The sequence below is a fragment of the Aulonocara stuartgranti genome, assembly GCF_965226115.1.
Source record: "Aulonocara stuartgranti genome assembly, chromosome: 5".
Classification (NCBI taxonomy): Eukaryota; Metazoa; Chordata; class Actinopteri; order Cichliformes; family Cichlidae; genus Aulonocara; species Aulonocara stuartgranti.
Genome location: NC_138943.1, coordinates 28,339,544 through 28,359,790, shown reverse-complemented (window position 1 = coordinate 28,359,790; position 20,247 = coordinate 28,339,544). Strand labels below are relative to the sequence as shown.

General features: G+C 42.3%; 1 protein-coding gene across 2 annotated transcripts in view; it reads left to right on the top strand.

Moving 5' to 3' along the window:
* The window catches only part of prickle2b (prickle homolog 2b), an 88,771-nt gene that overhangs the window by 52,544 nt on the left and 15,980 nt on the right, over nucleotides 1-20,247 (top strand). Inside the window, exon 1 of one of the 2 annotated variants that reach the window (XM_082533691.1) lies at nucleotides 17,092-17,625. The exons of the other annotated variant lie outside the window; for it this stretch is intronic. The gene's annotated coding sequence lies outside the window, so the exon portion shown is untranslated. Of the gene's footprint in view, nucleotides 1-17,091; nucleotides 17,626-20,247 lie in introns of those variants that run through there. 2 annotated transcript variants of the gene reach the window in all.

Sequence of the window (20,247 nt, the reverse complement as noted above, 5' to 3'; positions counted from 1 at the left end):
TATCGAATGCTCCATTTATGGTTATGGAGAGACACGGGAAGAACAGCTGTGTGTTTTGGCCTGCTATAGGATTTAGGCAGCAGGTCAGTGTTGTTTAACAGTTTAGCCTAACAGGTTAATGCAACATTATCATAGACTTTCTTTCCTTTTTGGTTTCTATAACCTGACAGGAATTCCCCGTCTGGCTCCCATATGGCAAATTCTCAGTAATCAGTTGAAACCTGCTTGATAATCAGTGAATGCTACTGAAACGGTGGTTCTAGAGGAAAGACTGTTCCCAAAAGTGTGTGGGTGTATGTAACCAGGCCAGAGACGGGCCTTATCACCAGCCCTCCACTCCTGGCCAGACCTTAATTAGCACATAACTGCTTAGCGCAGATCTGGCTGAGCCCAGGGAAGTTACACGCACCCCCAATCACAATCAAGCAATAAACATGTGAATGCATATTCTGTACGAAAACCCAATGAGTGTGTGTGTGTGTGTCGGTTGTGGTTTATAGATTGTGTAAATGAATCTGTGTGTGAAATCTTTAAGTTAGTTTTGCAAAAACTGTCTCAGTGTTTAAACTGAACTAGCTCACACTCACATTTCCAAACCCAACATTCTGAAGTTCATAGTCCCAAAAGTGAATTCATTTCAGGGTTTTCTAAAGGCTTCTTTGTTGGTTTAACAGTGTTTTCTTTTTTTTTAAGCTATTCTTTCCCAGTAGAATCTCCTCCCACTCTCCCTTGCAGACTATTGATGCAATCAAAAAGGGATTACTTTTAAAAGAAAATAAGGAGTATTAAGTGTTTTTAACTGCCCCATAAAACCGAACAGTAAAATTCAGTTCTCTAGGAATTTTTCACTCAATAGATTGACCAAAAGCTTCAGCTCAATATGACACCTCAGATTCTCGTAATGTGTGTGTGTGTGTTGTTGTTGTTTTTTTTCAGATCCAACAGGTACAATTTGCACTAAAAATGTTCCTGAATTAATCTGAATTAGCTCTCTATTAGAGCAGGGCGATATGACCAAAAATATTTATCACGATATACATTTGAAAATTTGCGATAACGATATAACTGACGATATAATTAACACTAGACAAAATACTTTACAACTCCACAACTTTATTAGTGCAAAAAAACAAACATCAATGTATTTTCACGTAAACAAGCAGCTTTTTTAAATGCATTAAAGTTATATAAAAAATTAACAGTGCAAATGCAAATTCCTTGCTGACAGTTTAACCAAAAGGCATTTCCAGTGGAAATTGGCCGACATATCCTCAGCATAACCATGTATAATATCCACAAAACTTAAAAAGAGGTTATACACACACAATACGGTAATATTGTGTTGAAGCATAGTACGTATCACTCTGCGAGGCTCCTGCCTACGATAGCCGTAATGCTCCAACAATCCATCAAGCGGTGCGGCTTCGTAGCTTAGCAAAGTCGTACTAAAACATTTGACAGATTTTCGAGCGCCGTGTACATAAAATCGCTTCGAGGTCAGTAAACACAACCAGAATTCACACATAAGGCACACGGGATTATAAGGGGCACTGTCGATTTTCAGAAAAATCAAAGGATTGATTTTAAGTGTGCCGTATTTTCCAAACAACGCGGTAATAACGACGGCCCGCCAGCATTCGCTACCAAAACTAGTGCTTTGTTGTGTATCTGACGGATGAAAGCCAAACCAGTTCCACACCACTGAAGTTGCAGCATTTTTACAAACCAGTTCTGGTTCATCCGTTTCCTTCGACGATCCACTTTCGCTCTTCTCATTCTGCATCGCCGCCATGTGCTTATGTAAACAAAGGCACTGCGCATGCGCGTTTTACCCATATTCTATCGTGATATTTCATTTTCTTATCGTTGCCCATCATTACACCGGTATTGCCGTGAACGGTATGATATAGCCCAGCCCTACTCTCTATTCATTCATAAAAATCCCGCTAATGGTCACGTAGGCTGGCTTCAGCAGTATCGCTTGTCTAAACCGCTCCTAGCACCAACCATGCCAACAAAGCATGCCATGACATCAGTCGACTCTCGTGAGAGCAAAGTCGGCTCACGTTACATTCTTTAGTTGCGTACGCCATTCATCCATTTCACCGTTCATTGAAAACATGGTTAAGCTAAATGAACGCTCTCTTTTCAGCAAGTTCATGCACAGCACTGTTTATAATGGCACTTCCACAGTATACGTGAATCACCTCCCTCTGGACTGGCAGCCTGGTCTATCACTAACCTATAACTCACACAGTTAGGTTGTGAGACAATTATTACGTCTCGGATGGCAGATTTCACTCTCTGGAAAACCCAGACCACCCCTGAATGTTCCCACAGTCTCCTGCAAGTCCCTGACCGCAGATAAGACACCCCCAGCCCCCCCAGTACTTTGAAAGACTGTTATCTTAATGCACCCACTACTGTGTAATGAAAGCAGCTGATTTTTAAAATAAAGTTCAAAGTGTTACTTCTCTTTCTGTTTCCTCTTCCTGTTTCTGTATGCAGTTTCACACACTGGCAAAGTTTTATAGCTGTTCCTCTATTACTTACACACAAACACCCTCACGTGCAGGCGACAGTCATGGTCTTTAACCCCCATCCTCCTGCCAGAAGTCAAAAATGGCCCCCCCTTTGCTTCGAATCTGTGCTAGTCGCTGGAAAGCTTTTAGTTTCGTCTCCTCTAGTGACCAGCCCTCTGCCCATCTATCCAGCCAACCAGGAGTTGCTGCTGGAAGTTTTAATGGTCTTTCTGCCTCTCGTAAATCGGCACATGAAGTCAGGAGATTTGGGGGCTGGGTGGGTCCTTTTGATCTTGGACAATGACCTCTAACTTGGTGGTTTCTGACATCCCCCTTCCTCTATATGTCTACACACCAGACTTCAACAACATCATACTACAGCAGAAAGAGACATTTCCTGGATGATGTGCTTTGAGCTGGCCTTTTTTCCTTTTCGTTTTTTTTAAAGACTGTTGATTTGTTGGGGGATGCGAACATCATGGAGGAAAAAAAAGATGCTTCATGGCCCAAACTCTGTTTTAATGAGAACAGACCACAGCTCCCCTGCGCAGCGCTGCATGTGGCTGTCGACCCCCATCAACAACCATGTGAAGATAATTGGGAACAGATCCACGCTATTAATTAATCTAAATAGTACAGCTAGATGGAATTTGGTCCACAAAGTTCCTCCACATATTAATGAAGACATGCACAAGGACATCCTCCTATTAGTGGGGAATTTGTCATTCATCTGTCCTAAGTTATTGAGGGAACATCGCAGATGTCCACGCAACACGAGGAAAACGTGACACACTGTAAGACTCCCCCAGAACACGTGTTTTCATGTTTGGCCTCAAGTCGTTATATTGGAAGTTCACTTGTCATGTGTCTGATCAGAGCTGCTGGAGTTTGCTCCATTGATCCAGCTTCACTTCCTCCTTCTCGAAAGCATGGCGTGTCTGTGTGTAAGTGAGAGCGTGTGTGTGAGTGCACGCATGTGCTCTGGTTCTTGCATGATGGAAGACGCTGAGATGGAACCACGTTGATGTGAATCTCCACTTCCCAGTTGTATCTGATCATTTATTCGACTGCGCTCGCTATCTTTGTCTCCTCCCTTCGGAATTCTTACGAATCCACTCGCAATCACGTTGAGGCCATTACTCTCATTTGTACCTGCAGGCACAAACATGCCCTTTGGCTGGCGTATATCTTCCCCCTCTAAAACTTTTATTTAACCCAAATCTGTCACATTCCACACTAAACAAAGGTGCAGTTACCTGGAGCTCCTTTTGATCAGGCACCACTTTAGAATAAAAATAAATAAATACAGAACTGATACCCAACCATGACAAAAACTCTTTCACTGCTACCAGTTGAGGATTAGCCCTTCGGTTTTTGCAAACATTATTCATCCTTCCTGTTAACTTCTTTGTTGACTTCACCAAGGGACACGCAATAGCTCCTCCCATCCTCTGCTTATATCCTTTGATGCCACATTTAACATCTGCCTGTATGTGACACATTAGCCACCACCTGCTTCCCAGCTTAATTGTTCACAGTATCTACAGTCCAATTCTGGTAGCTGGTAGCTATCTTGTCATTCTAAAAATACCCTCCCCTTCTTTTTAAAGCCGTAATCCTGGCCTTTAGTCTGCTGCTTTGTACAGTTTGTTTCCACAATGTCTTTTTCAGATCATCTCTGCTTAGGCGAGCCGTGGTGCGTTAGTACAGTTCAGCACAGAGATGGTATGTGCTGATTAGTGGCCAAATGAGCTGCAGCAAAGCACCATTATACTGTAAAGTGCTGACTGCTCAAACAAACGTTATACTCGCATTTGCACTTTAATCATATTCTTTCTTTGTGGTCCTGCGCTGTTTCGCAGCTGCAGTTCCCCTGACACCAGCATCCACAACTAAAGCTGTGCCCCAGCATCATAATGTAAGCTCATTCTGAGGGAATTATGCCCACATTTTCTCGTGACTGTATGACAAGCATGTGCAAGCATGCATCTGTATGTGGAAATCCAATTGAGCTGCTTTATTTATTACACAAAATTGGGAAAATGTTTGGAAATTTCTGGTGACAGTTCTAAACTGCAGTCGTCAGCTGATAAAGAATATATATTGAATAGCTTATTGTCTACTTCTATAGAAGCAAGAAACTTGTATTGGATAAGTAGGTTTACTGGTCGTATTATGTGTGCACTGGAAAAGAGACCTACAGTAAGTAAAATACTAAAAAAGGGCACCGAAAGATTGAAGGTTGGCAAAGTGAAGCTATTGCTCGCTGGTGTCTTTCATTGCGAGAAATGTATGATGTCGGTTTGTGGTTGGGGTTGGGAAAAGCTCAAGGACGGGATCAGTAAAATCGTACCTAGATGAAACGCAAAAGTGTTTCTGTTATTTAGCGTTTGTTCTGCATCAGTGCCTGCCTGTTCCTTTTTACTCTCCTCTACTTCAGCCAAGCCCACATGAATGCCAGTCCTTCCAAAAAGAAGTACGAGATAAGTGGGTACCTTTTAATCTGACATGTGAAGGAGAACCTTATATTTATTCATGGTGGAGCACAACTGCTTCAAATTTACTTTTAGTTCCAATTTCTGTGTGATCCGTGGAAGGGTAAGGAGCACACACACACAAACGTTGTGATATGTACACACCCAATCCCTGGTTGTGTCCCTGACCTCTGAGGTTTGGCTGAATAGCAGACCATGGTGGAGCTCTGAGTGCCGGCAGACCAGATGTGGCTGTCTAACCTCACAGACCTAACAAGCGGCTGCTTGGCCAGTAGCCGTACAACCGCTCAGCTGCTTAGCATTCTGCCTAGAAAGCCACTGGTCACGGTAGCAAGCCACCAGTAGGGTGCTGGCTTTAAAGAGATGAGGTTTTCCCTAATGTCAGGGAGCTGTGCACACCATCTTAAAGCTTCACGTTAACTAGGTTTATTAAAGCCATATCCTTATGTCTTTGTTGGTTTGTGTGCTGCCTGTTAGGATTTAATGTGGCTTTGGGTCAGTGGTAGAATCAGACAGTTTTGGATTCATGCTGTTGTTGCTCATTGCTAACAGCACCGAATTCGAAAGTACTCATTAATGTGAAGAAATTGTGACTTTTTCCTGTAGAGATGCATAAAGAATCACCAGTGCCGATTCACTGCAAACTAGCATAACGAATTTGATCCCTCTGCAGAGGTTTTCATTGTTTTTCTTTTTTATCTAGCGTAAAACTGTAACTGTAAGCTCATGGCATTCTAGACCACCCGTCCCCCACCCCCCAGCCCCCTGATTACTCATGCGCCACCACAAATGGAACGTTTTAAATATAAAAGAATGCATAAATGCAACGTTTTTGTTTTTTCTGGGGGGGTTTGGGCTGCTGGTTGTGTCCTCCACTTCCAGTCTAACCATCACATGATGGCAGGTTTCAGTTTTAACAGGCTAAAAGCACAGTCCAACCATCTCTGCAAAGAATTCAATTCATTGTCCTTCTCCTGTGTCGTAGGTTTCAGTCAGCTCACTGTCAAGTTGTCCAGAAATCCTCAAGTTGATGATCAGAGCTTTCAGGGTGACACAGGAACACTAAAGTTTGCCCAGCATGCCCAACGTGAGGGTGATAAATTTCACCCTTCTGCTCTAAAATACTCATTTACAGCAGTGAAGAAAGCCCAGTGGTAAAACAGCTACGCTGACATTGTAGCATTGTTTCTCTTTAGCAGACCAATTTAAATAATTTCAGCTGAAAGTCTGTACTTTTCTCCGCACCCCTCAATCACTTTTTGTCAGCTCCCTTCAGGAAAAAACAAAAAACTTTTCTTACAATGCTGAAGTCGCAAAAGACAAAACCATGAACAACTGGAATAAAATCCCATCAACAGATTACAGGCTTGAGCGTGGCTTGATTTCCAGAAATATGTAATACATTGCACATGGGCACCAAATGTGTCCCAGATGTGATGGGGTTCATGTGTTGTTCACGCTGTTCTGTCTGCACCCCGAGATCTGTGCTGTGTCATCAGAAAACTCTGCTCTCGCTCATATCGGCGTCCCACCACGGGAGACATTTTCATGAGCTATTGTTTATGACTACACATGCGTCTATTCATTTTCCAATTAAGATCCGGGGAGGCTTGTGATTATTTTCAGTAAATCCAGCTGACTCATCCCATGTATTGATTGAATATTGTTTGAGAAAGCGACTGTCTGACTCCCCGCTGTGTCCGTTCAAACTCTCACCTTGATTTTTTTATTCGTAATCAATAAAGTTCACAATAGATAAACGGCACGCTGATCTCTCAGTAAGATCAGGGGATCAGATGGACAAGCAGCTAAATGCAAAACAGCTCATGAGCTTTTCTCAATGTTTCTGTGTCAAGAGGTTGATCCTCGAGGCTGGAAACCTACCTTCTGCCATCTCGAGCCCACACAAAGCCAAGTAAATTTAGATTTACGTCTGTATCTCCAAGACTAGAAAGGCGTTATTAGTACCTGCAAACAGAGCTAAAATTGAATGAGTAGCTTTAGTAATGTGACTTTTTCTCATTAAATCAGGATAACTCAAATAACAGCACTTTGATTTCATAAAAAAAGAATTAAAAAAAGAGAAACTCTTACATTTTTAAAAAAAGCATCTGAATATGAAGAAGCGGCAGCTGCTAAACACTAAATCAGCTTAGAAAGACTGACAGTAAATGAGTATAAACACCGCAGACAGCTTATAGTAAGCTGTTTCAGTTACAGACGCTAATATTCAGTAAAGCAGACACGATATACACGACATTCATACCACACCAAATGTATTGGAGCTTCTTGATATGTTTCTTTTTCCACTCTGTGAAGATGATATTTTATCCAGTGGGTATTAAGAGTAGATGCTGAGCAAATAAAGGGTGGCAATGTGAAGATTTTGTCAGTGAAACCACATCTTGCAAAAGGTGAATGTTTGTTACTTTTTTTGTAATGATCTCCACCCAGACCTTTTCTGGTTTACCTCCCCTTGATTCTCCTCCCAAAGGTTTATAGCTTCACATCTCTCTACACATAACATTAATTTTAAATTAGTTTTGTGAAATTAAGTATTTCAAAAATCCAAATGTAAAAAATAAAAAAAAACGTTATGATCCTTTTGCGTTTGTGTGGCTGACTTGCTTGTCTGGCAAGTCTTATGCATTTTGTGCCTTACCTGCTTTTGATTGTTTAATATGGACACAGGTATTTGCTGAAGCAAGCAGAAACACCTGATATTTGGACGTGTTGTTTTTTGTTTTAAAACCATGTAAAAAAAAATGTAGCCAGCTTACGGTAAATGCAGACTGAAGCCGGCAGAATTTTGGTAGAGCAAAATATGCCTGCATGTTGTGGTGCTCAGATTTAATTGGGGTCTGCGAGGTAATCTTCTATAAACACAGCAAACAGAATACATTAGTCTTGCCACAAAATGATGGTAATTTAAATGTAGGTGGGAACAGATAGACATGTGCAACTAAATGGGACTGCAGGAGGTTCTGCCCAATTATTGGTGTTGCTGCAATAGCTTGTATCATGACCAGTGGTCATGATACATAAACAGTTCTCCCTGACACTCTGTTCTAATGCTTGCATACAGTCAGGGTTATAGGTTAATTCCAGAGTATTCGTAAATGTATTGGCATGAGGTTTGGCTGCAGATGGATGGGCTTGGTGTTACCATGTGCTCCTCCTCCCCGCTGTGTGCCTTCTCCTCCTCATTGTGTTTCCCTCTCAAGCTTTGTCTCACAAGCCTCCTGCCTTTCCCTTTTATGTTTCCCCCTCTCGCTCGGTCTATCACCCATTGATGTTGGTTTTATGATCTCTTTTTATGATCCCTCTCTCTCCCTCTGTGTCTCTCTCACTCTGAGAGCCGCTTGGTGTGTTGCTGGGATGGAAGAGCAGACTGAATGTGATTCATTCTGACGCCAGAATCAGTCTTGTGGCTGGCACAGTCTTGGCATGCAGATACACACACATCGTGACACATGCGCTTGCACACATACACACACATATATATATACACAGCAGCCTTTCTTGTCCGGAGTTTATTCTACTGGCTGGTATGCTGCCCCAGATACCAGACGGAAGTCAGAACAGGCACCGAACACACTTGAGCTGCAGCGCTGTGATGTGATTAGACATGGCGGATATCGACTGTGCCTTTTTACAGATTAGTATGTCACTCTCTGTTACACTACCAGTGACTGAGGGCTTTGCTTGATTTTTGTGGAAAGCGGTAGCTTGTAAAGACTGATACAATTGTTTGCATGGTTGTGAGTATGGGAGTGTAAAGAAATGTCGCACATGTGTTTTTTGGCACACACACACACACAGTGTGTGACTGTGTCTTTGTGTGTTTCTCTCCAGTCAAAGGTATTTATGTGCAACCATTGCCAGCAACACATGTTGAGCCCATCAACAGACTCAAACCCCCCCCCCCCCCAAAACCAAAGGATAATATGCAGTGATAACCTGTTCATTGTGTCATGAAGAAGATTTGATATTTTTAACTTTGAGGAAGTGATTTAAGAGCCACTCTACTGGTCATTCCTAAGCCTGTATGAAAACTAGCAGATGTAATGCTGATGAGCACTGATTTGTCATTCCTTTAACTCAAACCAGCCTTTGGCTGTTTTTCTTCCTGTCCTCTCGTGCCGTCTTTCTGTTTAGAGGTTCTTCACACACGCACGCACACACACACAGAGGGAGCTTTATTGTCATTTCGGTATGTTCATGGTTGCCGCTTAGAGCCAAACACACAAATAATACTGAAAGCAACAGAATGCCTCATTAAGGACAACAAATTACACATGGCCAGCTCTCTTTTCTTTGTTTGTGTTCTTATTTCACACATATATAAGTGTCTATCTTTAGTGAGTCCTTGTCTTCATGTCTGAATACTTGAAGGCTTATATAGTCCTCTTCCTCCTCTCATTCAGTCAGCAGTTTTTAAACACTGACTTCATTGATTCTCAGCTCTTCTTATCCTTTGCTCCTGCCTGGGACAGTTCTAACTAATCACACACTAACATTACTGTTTCCTTGTGTGTGTGCGTGTGTGTCTGAAATCACCTTAGTCTGAATGGAAATCGCTATACATGCATACAATTGCTCATGTGTGAATGTCTGTGTTTGTGTGCGAGTATGTGAACATGCCCGAACCAAGCTGTGATGTCAGATGCAGGTCAGCAGAAGGACATTATTATTAATATTATTGTGTCTGGAGCTCCACAGTGGGGGTAAGAAGTCTGTTTTCGGCTTCCCTGTGGCTGATCACTGCGGCCCCAGTCGGGCTACACAGAGGCCCGTCTGTGGCCTGCAGGACCAGGAGCCCGCGGGGCGAATAAAAATGCTGTGAAACGCGTGTTAAGAAAGGTGTGAATGAAATCCGAGGGCGAGACGCTGCGTTTTGTGTGAAACCGCTCCCTCCTCTTTGCCACTGCCGTGCACATGCTCCCTCTCTCACACACTTAAACACACACACAGACATACGCTTGCACTTTTCCTTTCACACACACCTGGCATGGAGGTTCACAGTTTAAATAAACAGCGGCTCAAGCAGCGGGGCCAGGTCTGGCATAAACGGCAGCAGACCGGGATGATTTTTCTCTTGGGGTAATGCTCTCTTTCACATATTCTTAATGATGCTTTAAAAGGGTAACGAAGGGGAGCAGCTGTAAGAGGGGAGTGAACTAGGTGAAGAGAAAGCTACAAGTGGGCAGAGACTCCAACATGACTACCTTTTTATGAGTAAAAATAATTACTCAGACCCTTCATTCAGAAGACGCCTGCAGTACATCTTAAAATGTAGTAGAAGGTCTGCATTTACTCAGAGACGCGCTCAATTGGATAAAAGTTCTTTAATGGGATTTGTCTGTCTGTGTGCGTGTGTGCTGTTTGCTGTGACTCATCCCTCCTGAGCCTTCTCCTGCAGCTTTGAGTGTGCTTGCGTGTATGTGTTTGTTGCCTACAATCTCAGCTCTCAGCAGCAATCGGTCAATAACACTTCAAACTCACCGTTTTCATCGACCCCCGTGATGAAACACACAGCAAGTCTGTCACGTCCTGGAAATGGCAGTTTCTCCTCCAATCCATAACGTCCACAGGCCTTTGGGACCATGTGGGGATAGGGCTGCGGCGGCTGTATTGACTGAGTGGCGTGTTGTGTATGTGATTGAAATCTACTATTCATTCATTCCCGTAAGGTAAACATGGTAACGGGATGAACTGAGGGAGATTAAATGGCTCAAATATGACTTTGGTCACTCACTACAGGCTTTCAGTGTCTGATCTTCTTTTAGATTCAGATGTTTATTATTTAATATACCAAACAAGCTCATATAGACATAATCTAATCTCCTAGTCTTGTCATTTTGTCATTTTCTCCAATAGATTTTGAATAAGTTTCTAAAAAAAACTTCTTTCAATAAGTTGCTTATAGTTGACAAGGTCCTATATCACTGTTCTCAGTCTGACGGCGAAGCTGGAAATAACAGACAAATTAGAAATGGATTTGAAAACTTTTCCGTGACTTTTGAACAACATGCTCTGCCTCTAGTTCCATATTTTCCCCGATACCTTTTAAAGCCCCATAAATATAGTTTTCCCATCCGTTTTACTGATTCATCTAACAGCCTCTAAATGTATTGTTTGGGTATGTCTGCGTTTCATAGGTCCGTGTGTGTGTGTGTGTGTGTATGTATGTGAAACAGTCGTCCTTCAAGCTTCAGTTGCCAATTAAATGCTTTGCGTGGAAAGACTAAAGAGCCTTGAACAATGCCGAACAGTGCTACTCCTCCCACCACAATTATGTTGCATCTTAAAGTCGGAGACAGTATAAGTGCAGCAAACCCAACCTCAAGGTGTATTCCCACATGACTATCATGACCCATGCTGAAGCATTTTTGTTGCCGTTAATTATTTTTACCACAAACTGTGCACAGAAACAGAGTCTGGTTTCCTGATGGGAACACGCAGACACAGTTCGTAATAGAGTTAAAAGAATACTCTTCTTTCCAGTCACATGAGTTGTGTGGAAAACAAGTTACAAACTAAACTCGTGGCACAGTTTTGCATAAGCTCAGCGTCCGGTTTTGTGTACATTTTCCAAGTGTACTTCAGAATGGATTTAATGCCCTCGGGCTGAGCTCCGTTTGATAGACTTATCCTGTCTGTCACTACTCTACCCACAAGTCCTCCGAAGTTAAATATTTGAGCTTTTCATAACTGAGTGTTGGATTTATTTAACTAAAAGTCTGAGCTTAAACCATGACAGAAGGGTTCTGGAGAAAGTGCACAGAATATGTCTGAATCACAAAGGCATTTTACAGTCTCCTCATTCTCCACCTCCTTGTTCATGATTGTGACCTCATACTTAACACATTTCTATTAATTTTAGTTAGGTTTATTTATTTATTTATTTTAATCACATGTCTCTAGAGATTGGCAGCTTTGTTGTGTGGAGTGTGTGGGCTGATCAGTACTGACACCTATGCTTCTCGTGAACATGATGACAAGGTGGCGAGCTGGAACATCAGTGGAGACTGAGAGTGCTGAGTCAGAGAAACTGCTGCGGGGTTGGGGATGTGGGCCTACTGGAGGTGGGTGGTTCATTCATGGAGTCGCAGGTTCATCATCTGTGGAGTTGTGGCTTTATGTGCTGCTGAGAGAGAAATGAGACCTTTATGCATTATTTTGCAACATTGTGGTATTCGACGCAGACGGGAAGACTGAGCAGACACGCCCTCTCACAAATCCTTCTATATTTCCCCTCATATCAAAATGTATTTATATTGCCTCTCCTTACCCATTTGTCATATCCCACTGGATACACTACAGTATTTTTTTTTTTTACTACTCTTTCCCCGACTGCTTTTTTTTCATACCACAGCGTGACCTAATTATGTTTTGAATCAAACTCCACATGTGGATTATGAGTGAGAAATGCTCAATGACAAACTGTCGTCGCTGGGCACAGCTAGCTGGAAACTGAGCCACATCGTCCTGGAGAGGGTTGGCTAGAGTGGAGATTGATGGCCTGATGGATAGATCAGGTGGATAGAGGTGGAGGGTTTGGTGGTTGTTTTCTTTTTTTCTTCTGTGCTGAAGTGCCTTTGAGTAAGTGGGGCAGGAGTAGCAAAAATAGTTTCCAGTCCCCTTGAAAAGTAACTCTCTAAGGTCATCTCCTTGCCCTGGGCCTTTATGCGTGAAGCTGAGTGTCCATATTCAGTCTTTTCCCTCCCTCCTGTCTTTTTTCTTTCTTTCAGTCTCTCTCCGTTTTCCTTCTGCGGCTTAATGGCTTACACAGGCCTCTGTATCAGCAAGGCTTCTGCAGCAGGAGTAGAGTTTGTGTGCTAACGAACCCTCGAGCTAATTAGAATTTCAGCCAAGCTGGCTGCTCTCCTCATTTCCTAGCCATTTCCCTCCCTTCGGACAAATACAATTTCACCCCTCAACTCGTGCAGAATTAATCCAGTTAATGTTCAACACGGGATGAATAATGGCCACTTATCTGCTGGGAACAAGGGTACAGAGGAGCTGCTGGGCCCAGTGCTGTGTGTCACTAAATCTGCTTTCTAGGCAGAGTAGTTGGGCCAAAGTACTGATAGCCCCTGGAAAAAGGGAGGTCGATGTGCTCTAACTGAATATCAGCCCACTGAACCTTTTATACTCACTGGCCTCTCTTTCCTCTTCTTTTCTAACAGAGTCCAAGTGTTCCCATGAATCATTACACCCCTAATGTAGCGTGGGGGGATGTAAGCAAACAAAAATAAAGATTGAAAGCAGTCCTCAGCTTACCAGGATTATCTGGATTGCTTGACAACAATTTCCACATCGTCTCCAAAGTGCCATGCACTCTCCAGGGATGCTTCATTTGTTAATATGTAACCAAGTGCAAGAATTAAAAATTAACCCCTGTCTGCTCCTGGTTTTCTTTTAGACTGGGTTACACTTGAAAGTCACCAGTTCAAGGAGAGTGTCACCGCATCTAAAGTGTGTATAGCTGATCCGAACAGTTACACAGGGAGGCGGAGTTAAAATCCTGCTGTTGCAAAGTGTGATATTTGACAGTCTGCAGTAAAAAGGAGACTTTACAATTGCGTAATATGAATCCTGATATAAATGTCCACTGAAGCGTCCACTCCTGTGGAGGAGGGGAGCTTTTCTGTTTGATAAAGAAGTCTATGGCGACACTTCGCTTTGGCTTCCTGGATCTGTGGCCTCAGTAAATGCTTTTCTAGTCCGTTCATTGTCTCAGTCACTCATTTCAGGTCCTGTTGAACAGGACATAATGTTTAGGGTGGGCCTACCTTATGATTGGTAAGTCCAGACCATGTGACCACATTGTGTCTCTCAGTTTTTCAGTTAGATCTACCCCTCGTTCATCAGAGGGTTCGCAGCAGAGCGTGGCTAACCAGTGGGTGACAGCTCAGTGTCTTTGTCCATCTTTTATATACAGTGTATAGATAACAGCAGTGTTCCTTAAATTAACCAGTTTGTCGTGTGACTGCCAGCCTTTTCATCATCTCATTGAAACTGTTCTTTCAAACTGCCTGACTGGAGATCTAGCAGCACCAAACTTTTGGTGTTATAAAGCTGCTTCTAATATTGAGCTAACTGTAGCAGACAGATAAGAGTTTTATTGACCCCCCCTCTTGGGAAATTTACTTGTCAATGCAATAGAATAAATATAGCGACAGAACAAGTAAGAAAGATAATTTAAAATATTTTTTTTAAACTGTAGCAATAGAGATTATTATATACAGATTATTTTCAGAAAGAAATGTAATATATATACTTTATAAACTTTAAAATAACTTTAGCTTTATTCAGGTTATGACCTGGTCTTAATGAGAGGGGAAACACATTTAGTAATTCAGACTGGGTTAATGCTGCGTGCTTGTGTTTATGCATTTGTTATAAAGATACAGACCGTAAAGAAGTAAAGTAAAAAAAATTACAGAGTACATGTGATTGACAGTATAATAGTGCAGTTCATTTTTGTGTTACATGTGCATTTGACATATTTTGTAGTCTAGACAGTATGGAACTGCACAATGGCGTCCACGCAGGGAACCAAGGGCACCCCTGCGAATTAAGGCCGTTAACGAAATTACTTCACGTGGACCCTTGTGACCACTCACAGACCGTGAATGGGCTTTTACATTAGTTGGTGACTTACTTAAGAAACCTTCTGCAGTGGTGGGAAGTGAGGCTATATGGGAAGTTGGTTCTCTACCTCCCTCCCAGCATGTCAGAGCTATCAGCTGTTGGGTTGAGTCCCAGCTGCCTCGTGTGTTGACTCTACGGTGATAGCCATCAGCATTTGCCACATGAAAGGAGAGGAGACTAGTGTTCCTAAAAAAGCAGATGAGAAGTAAAGATGCAGAGGCCATGTTGGGATCTTGGCTATGTTTCAAATCTAGATAAAGACACTGATTTATCAGGAATGCCTTTTGACCATATCAGACATTATATAAATCAGTTCCTTCCTTCTGGTAAGACCTGACTAATGTTCTTGTAGGATAAGATCCTTTGAGCCAGTAAAACTTTCTTACAAATTTCAGATATGCACCCAGCCCAGGGGTTAATGTATTTACAGTTTTGCTCATCCTGTGCTTTGATAAAGACAAAAAAACACAATATGCATACTTAGGAAGGAAGGGAGTAAACCCGTTTGGCTCACTGTCTAAAATTACCAAGCAAAGGCTCTCTGTGCATGCCAACAGCCTATGCAGGCAATGCTATCTGTGGTATGTCCCTTAAGCTGGCCCCTACACTTTTATTCAGTCCTCTTGTGGCATTTGAAACAGCTCACTGCAGGTCTGGGAGCAGTTTATTAGGAAAAAGGGAATGACTGATCGAGGAAAGCGGCTGGGCCCGAGCCAGCTGACCCGTAACCTGATTGTTACGAGTACAGGACACAGTCGTTTAGGGCTTATAAAATCTTATGGAGTGCTTGTGAGTACAGCCTGAGCTGTTACTAGTATTCTTAGATTTCTAAAGGAGTTATAGACGCAATGCTGCAAGATTCATCCTCCACATCTGAAAGGATCAGCAACAATGTCTGCGCAGGCTTTTATAAACCTTTTTTTTTTTCACCTCATCTCTCATTTACCATGTTTGTGTGTGTAAGAGAGAGGGTGAGTGCCATCGTGGCAGATGTTCTTGTGCAGATGCCTACTGTAACAGAAAGTACAACACAGGATGTTTTGAGAACTTTTGCAAATGTTTGTCATAGCCTGTATATAAAAGATGAATGTAGGCATCATGACATCACCCACTCGTTTTGAACTCTGACAAGACTGGTTGAGTGCTAACTGTAGATAACTTGGTTAGCAAGCTGCATTTTTTTTGTGTGGGTTCAAAACACAACACGATACCTGCTTGGATTATTCGTGCCTAATTAGAGAACTATTGGCTACAGCAGGAGACATATTAGCGGAGAACTTTAGCATGTGTGTGCGTACTGACTGAGGTCACTGTCTCAGGCCACAGCACTATGAACACACAGACACACACCGTCAAACAATTGTCCACTGTATTTTGGTGAGCTAGATCTTTTTTTTTTTTTTTAAGTAAAGGGAACAAAATGTTCACGTGTGACATGAAACTCTTAAAGATCTCTAAATTCATTTTTCATACAGTGGATTTTCATTGCTCTCTAAGTCTTTTGTCCTTTTGTTTCAGCTAACGTCTGTTTCTCATGTTAAAGAGAGCTTATCTGCCTCTCTCTCTCTCTCTCTGGATGAGCGCTCATGTCCTTGCATGACCAAGTCAGCGTCCTGCTGCTGTTCTCTTTCCTGCCTCCCTTTCTGTCTCTCTTTTGCCCCCAGCAACTGAGTCAGGCAAGTGGTTTGATTCACATGCAAATCCTGCCAGACCACCAGTCATTCATGCTGCTAATTACACTAGTGTAGGGATGCTGACTTACTGACATCACACTGGCATATTAGCATGCAGGACAGAGGAGAAAAGTGCGTGTGTGCGCGCGCGCGCGCCACATGAAAGGAGACCAGAGAGGGCCCACAATAACACAGGAAGTGAACAAATCTGCCTTCAAATAGAAAGTTGACATTGTGCTGTAATTTGAAACAAAATGTGAAAATAAAATGCTAAAAGTGATGACGTTTACATGAAGAACAAATATATTTGCTACTCAATATCTGAACAAAATAGTAAATTTGTATACTCATTACTCATTCATCACGGACGGTATGAATTGACAAAGAAGAGGGAAAAAACTAAAGTAGATGCCCCCCATGCTATCGGTGGGTTTCATAATTACATGCAAACTTTTATTTTTAGTTATGTTATTATAAATAAGAACTTAAGGTCCATTGGCCTTCTTTTCACAGAATCATTTGCACTGCAACGGACTTTAATTTGATGTCAAAAAGAGAAGAAACAGCGTTTCAGTAAATAAAACGGAATATGCGTAAATAAATGCTATAAACACAAACGAGGAAGAAAATAATAGATCGACCAGTGAACCAAACTTTTGACGCCATGCTTCTATTTTGAAAGGGTAAACCGGAATCGAGCTATTAATCTAAGCGCACTTGACAAACGGGGGGAGGATTAAAGCGCTGCTGCTGTGTGGCTCTGTCAGCAGAAAGCAGAGCTCTTGGAGCGCTCTGGGCTTTTACGCACCGAAAGTCCGCGCCGATCTTCTCTGAGACTCGGCAGCAGTGTTTAACGTTACTGCCAAAGGAGAGCTCTGTTATTCTCGTTGAGCGACAAAATCTGTTTTTTTTCTCCCTCTGGTGGAATTTGCGCACTTACTGGACATACTGAAAAGAGGAATCCGCTTTTACGCACTTCATACTGGCTCTTCGTTGGGGCTTTTCCTCGTTTGCAGAGCCCCCCTCCCCCCCCTCCCCCCAGAGTGTATTTGCGAAGAGGAGAGGGTTGACAAAAGGCTTTTAAACGGCCGGGATAAATGTAGCAGAGGGGTGCGGATCACGCAGCGGGCGAGAGTGGCGTGTTTTCGTGGCGAAGCTGTTGGAGTTGGAGTTGTGTGACAAATTCTGCAATGAGGAACGCGTATTTTAAAACCCGCAACACCAAAGCCTCCGAGGTCACGGTAATGGCTTCTCTCGGTTGCAGTTTGTAAGAAGGTAAGGGGCACATTATTGATAGTGTTTGTGTTATTGTTTGGTAGCTCTTGTGTAAAAGCGCAAACGGAGACGGGGACTTTAAAGGCTCGATTGATTGGGGAATGCGCCACCAGTCTGGTCGTGAACTTTTAGTCCTGTCTGGCTTAATCCTGATTTGAATTTATGCGTAAAATAATCGCAGGACTGTTAAAGCACACTGCCTTTTTTTTTTTTTTTAAATGTATAAACAAGTTGAACCCTCTACAAGATTTTTATAGGGTGTTGCACTCTTCTGTTTCACAAGTGGGTGTTTTTTCGATTGTAAATAACACTTGAATGCAGATTGCTGAACTTTCTCTCTGTGGACGTGTTCTCCCTGGTTTATATCCCCCACCCCACCTCCTGTAGCGCACTGGTCCGACCAGTAATGTGTGCTGTGGACCGTGTAGCTGTGTGACATATGGATTGTATTTTGAACTGACACAACAGACAATAGTCTGCCCGAGTAAAGGTCTGCAAATTAGTATTTTCTTCTCGACAGTTTGCATTAAAGAAGGATCTGTATTTTTCTTTGTCTGATTATTTATGTCGTTTTTTCTCCTGAAGTTTGCTGCTGACTGTACGTCTTTGTGGCTTTGCATTACACAACTCAATGCAGATTAATTGATCTGTTAAAATAGTTTACTTATTACTTACTTTTAGCAGTGAAAAGCGCCGCTGGATTAGCACATGAATGGGCGACAATGAATAATGTGGAATAATGTGTGGCAGCTGGCTGCAGGATCGCTGTGCACCTCTGGTCCGAGAGCAGACTGACAGGAACCTAAACGCCTGTCCAACATCATTTCTGACATACACAACTGTCTTTTGGGGGTGTGGTGATTCGGATGCTCATTGGTTCCTGCCTTTTCCTCACTGGTGCTTTGAAAGAAAAGTCAGCGTGATATAACAGCAATATTGTACTTTCTCTGAGAGTGTATCAAGGCCATTTAATGTGTGTTGGGAACTGAAAGAGAATGACTAACGACCTGTCACCAGAGTGCTTCCAAAACAACATCTGTATTGATGCAAGTTTGACCCTTCCATGACCTCCCATCCCATCGAAAGTATTGTCAATTTATTGAGAATTCACATTGAGTAATGTGAGCCTATTTCATGTATAGTAAAAAAGTGTCCCAGTGTGATGTTATGCAAACACAGTCTCCTTTTATCCTTCCGTTTCATATTGGACCAACTCAGGTCCAATATGATGGCCTACATTTCCCATAATACAACTGTTAAAATATCCAAGATCCCTTGAGTTATGTTTTCAAACTTTGGCCATTACAGACTTTGACAGCTGGTTTTGCAGGTGCTCTTGCTGCTTGTGACAATTCAAAGTGCCCTTGCTGTGTTAACTTGTCAATCATCTACTAAAAAATCAGCTCACACTGTCAAAATTCAGTGCCAACATAATAGTTTTTTTGGGGGTTTTTTTTTGTTGAACATGCTGTAAAATAATGTTGCCCATTAGTGTAGACCAGGGCCTAGTTCAAAAGAGCAGGCTAATCTATAAGTGGCCATGACAGGTGGGTGCGGGCCTAATCTTGGCCATCAGCAGCACGTTGCAGCAGGTTCTTGCTAATTGGCCACACATGGAAAATGCCTTTATCAAGCCTGGGTTATGCCAGAGACACCTCAGTCGTGTTTGCCTGTGATTAACTCTTAATAGCTCTGAAGTCGAAAATGTAGACCATAGATACGACTTTGTTTGCTTGTGTAGCTTGTATAGCTATAATTTGTGAAAGCAGGGCTGTTTCTCAAAGCGCCTTTAAAATTTATCTTCAAATATTACTGCCGGAAAGCTTGCATTTGCTTAACAAGAGGCCGTTAAAGACAAAAGACTCTATCTTCTTCCGCTTCTTGTTCCAAAGAAAACAAAAGCAGAAGAAGAGGGGGGGGGGACAAAAAAAACACTTGGAGTGTCCTTGCGCCCAGCTGTCTTGTCCTCTCCGTTCTCCCTTCTTATCATGCAACCTCTGCTTTTTGTGTAGAGCTTGCATTTAAAGATGAGATTTTAATCTGACCTTCTGATACCATGGAAAAGCTGCAGTGGTTTCGGGAGAAAATGACGACTTCTGCTCAAAAGACGCACTTCTGTGAATTGCTCTTTATCAGATGGGGTTTTTTTTAGTACCTAACTTACCTTCCTAAAACTTAATCACCTTTAAATCAGCACTAGAGCCTAACCCCACATTTCAGGCTTCTAAAATCAATAAAATAAATAAATTCATTGAGCCCACTTTTGTTTTGTCTTCAGATATTCAACTTAATCTTACAGCCTGTTTCATTAAACTGTGAGACTGTGCTTGCTAAAGAGCTTGCTGCACTGATTGACAACAGTTAAAACAACTGTACGCAATTGTAGAGCAGCCCAGTAGACCCTAGTTACGTATTAAAATTACCCGTTACCTGGGATACGGTGCTCATCTTGCAGCGGTGAATAATGATTATAATTAACTTGAAATAAGAACCATTGTCCACTGACATCATTGCGAACCACAAACATACCCCAACCACCCCATGGGCTTGATAAAACCCTCACTCCGATTGACCAATGATATATCAGCTCTCCCAGGGGACAAAAAAAGAAGCCCAGTCACA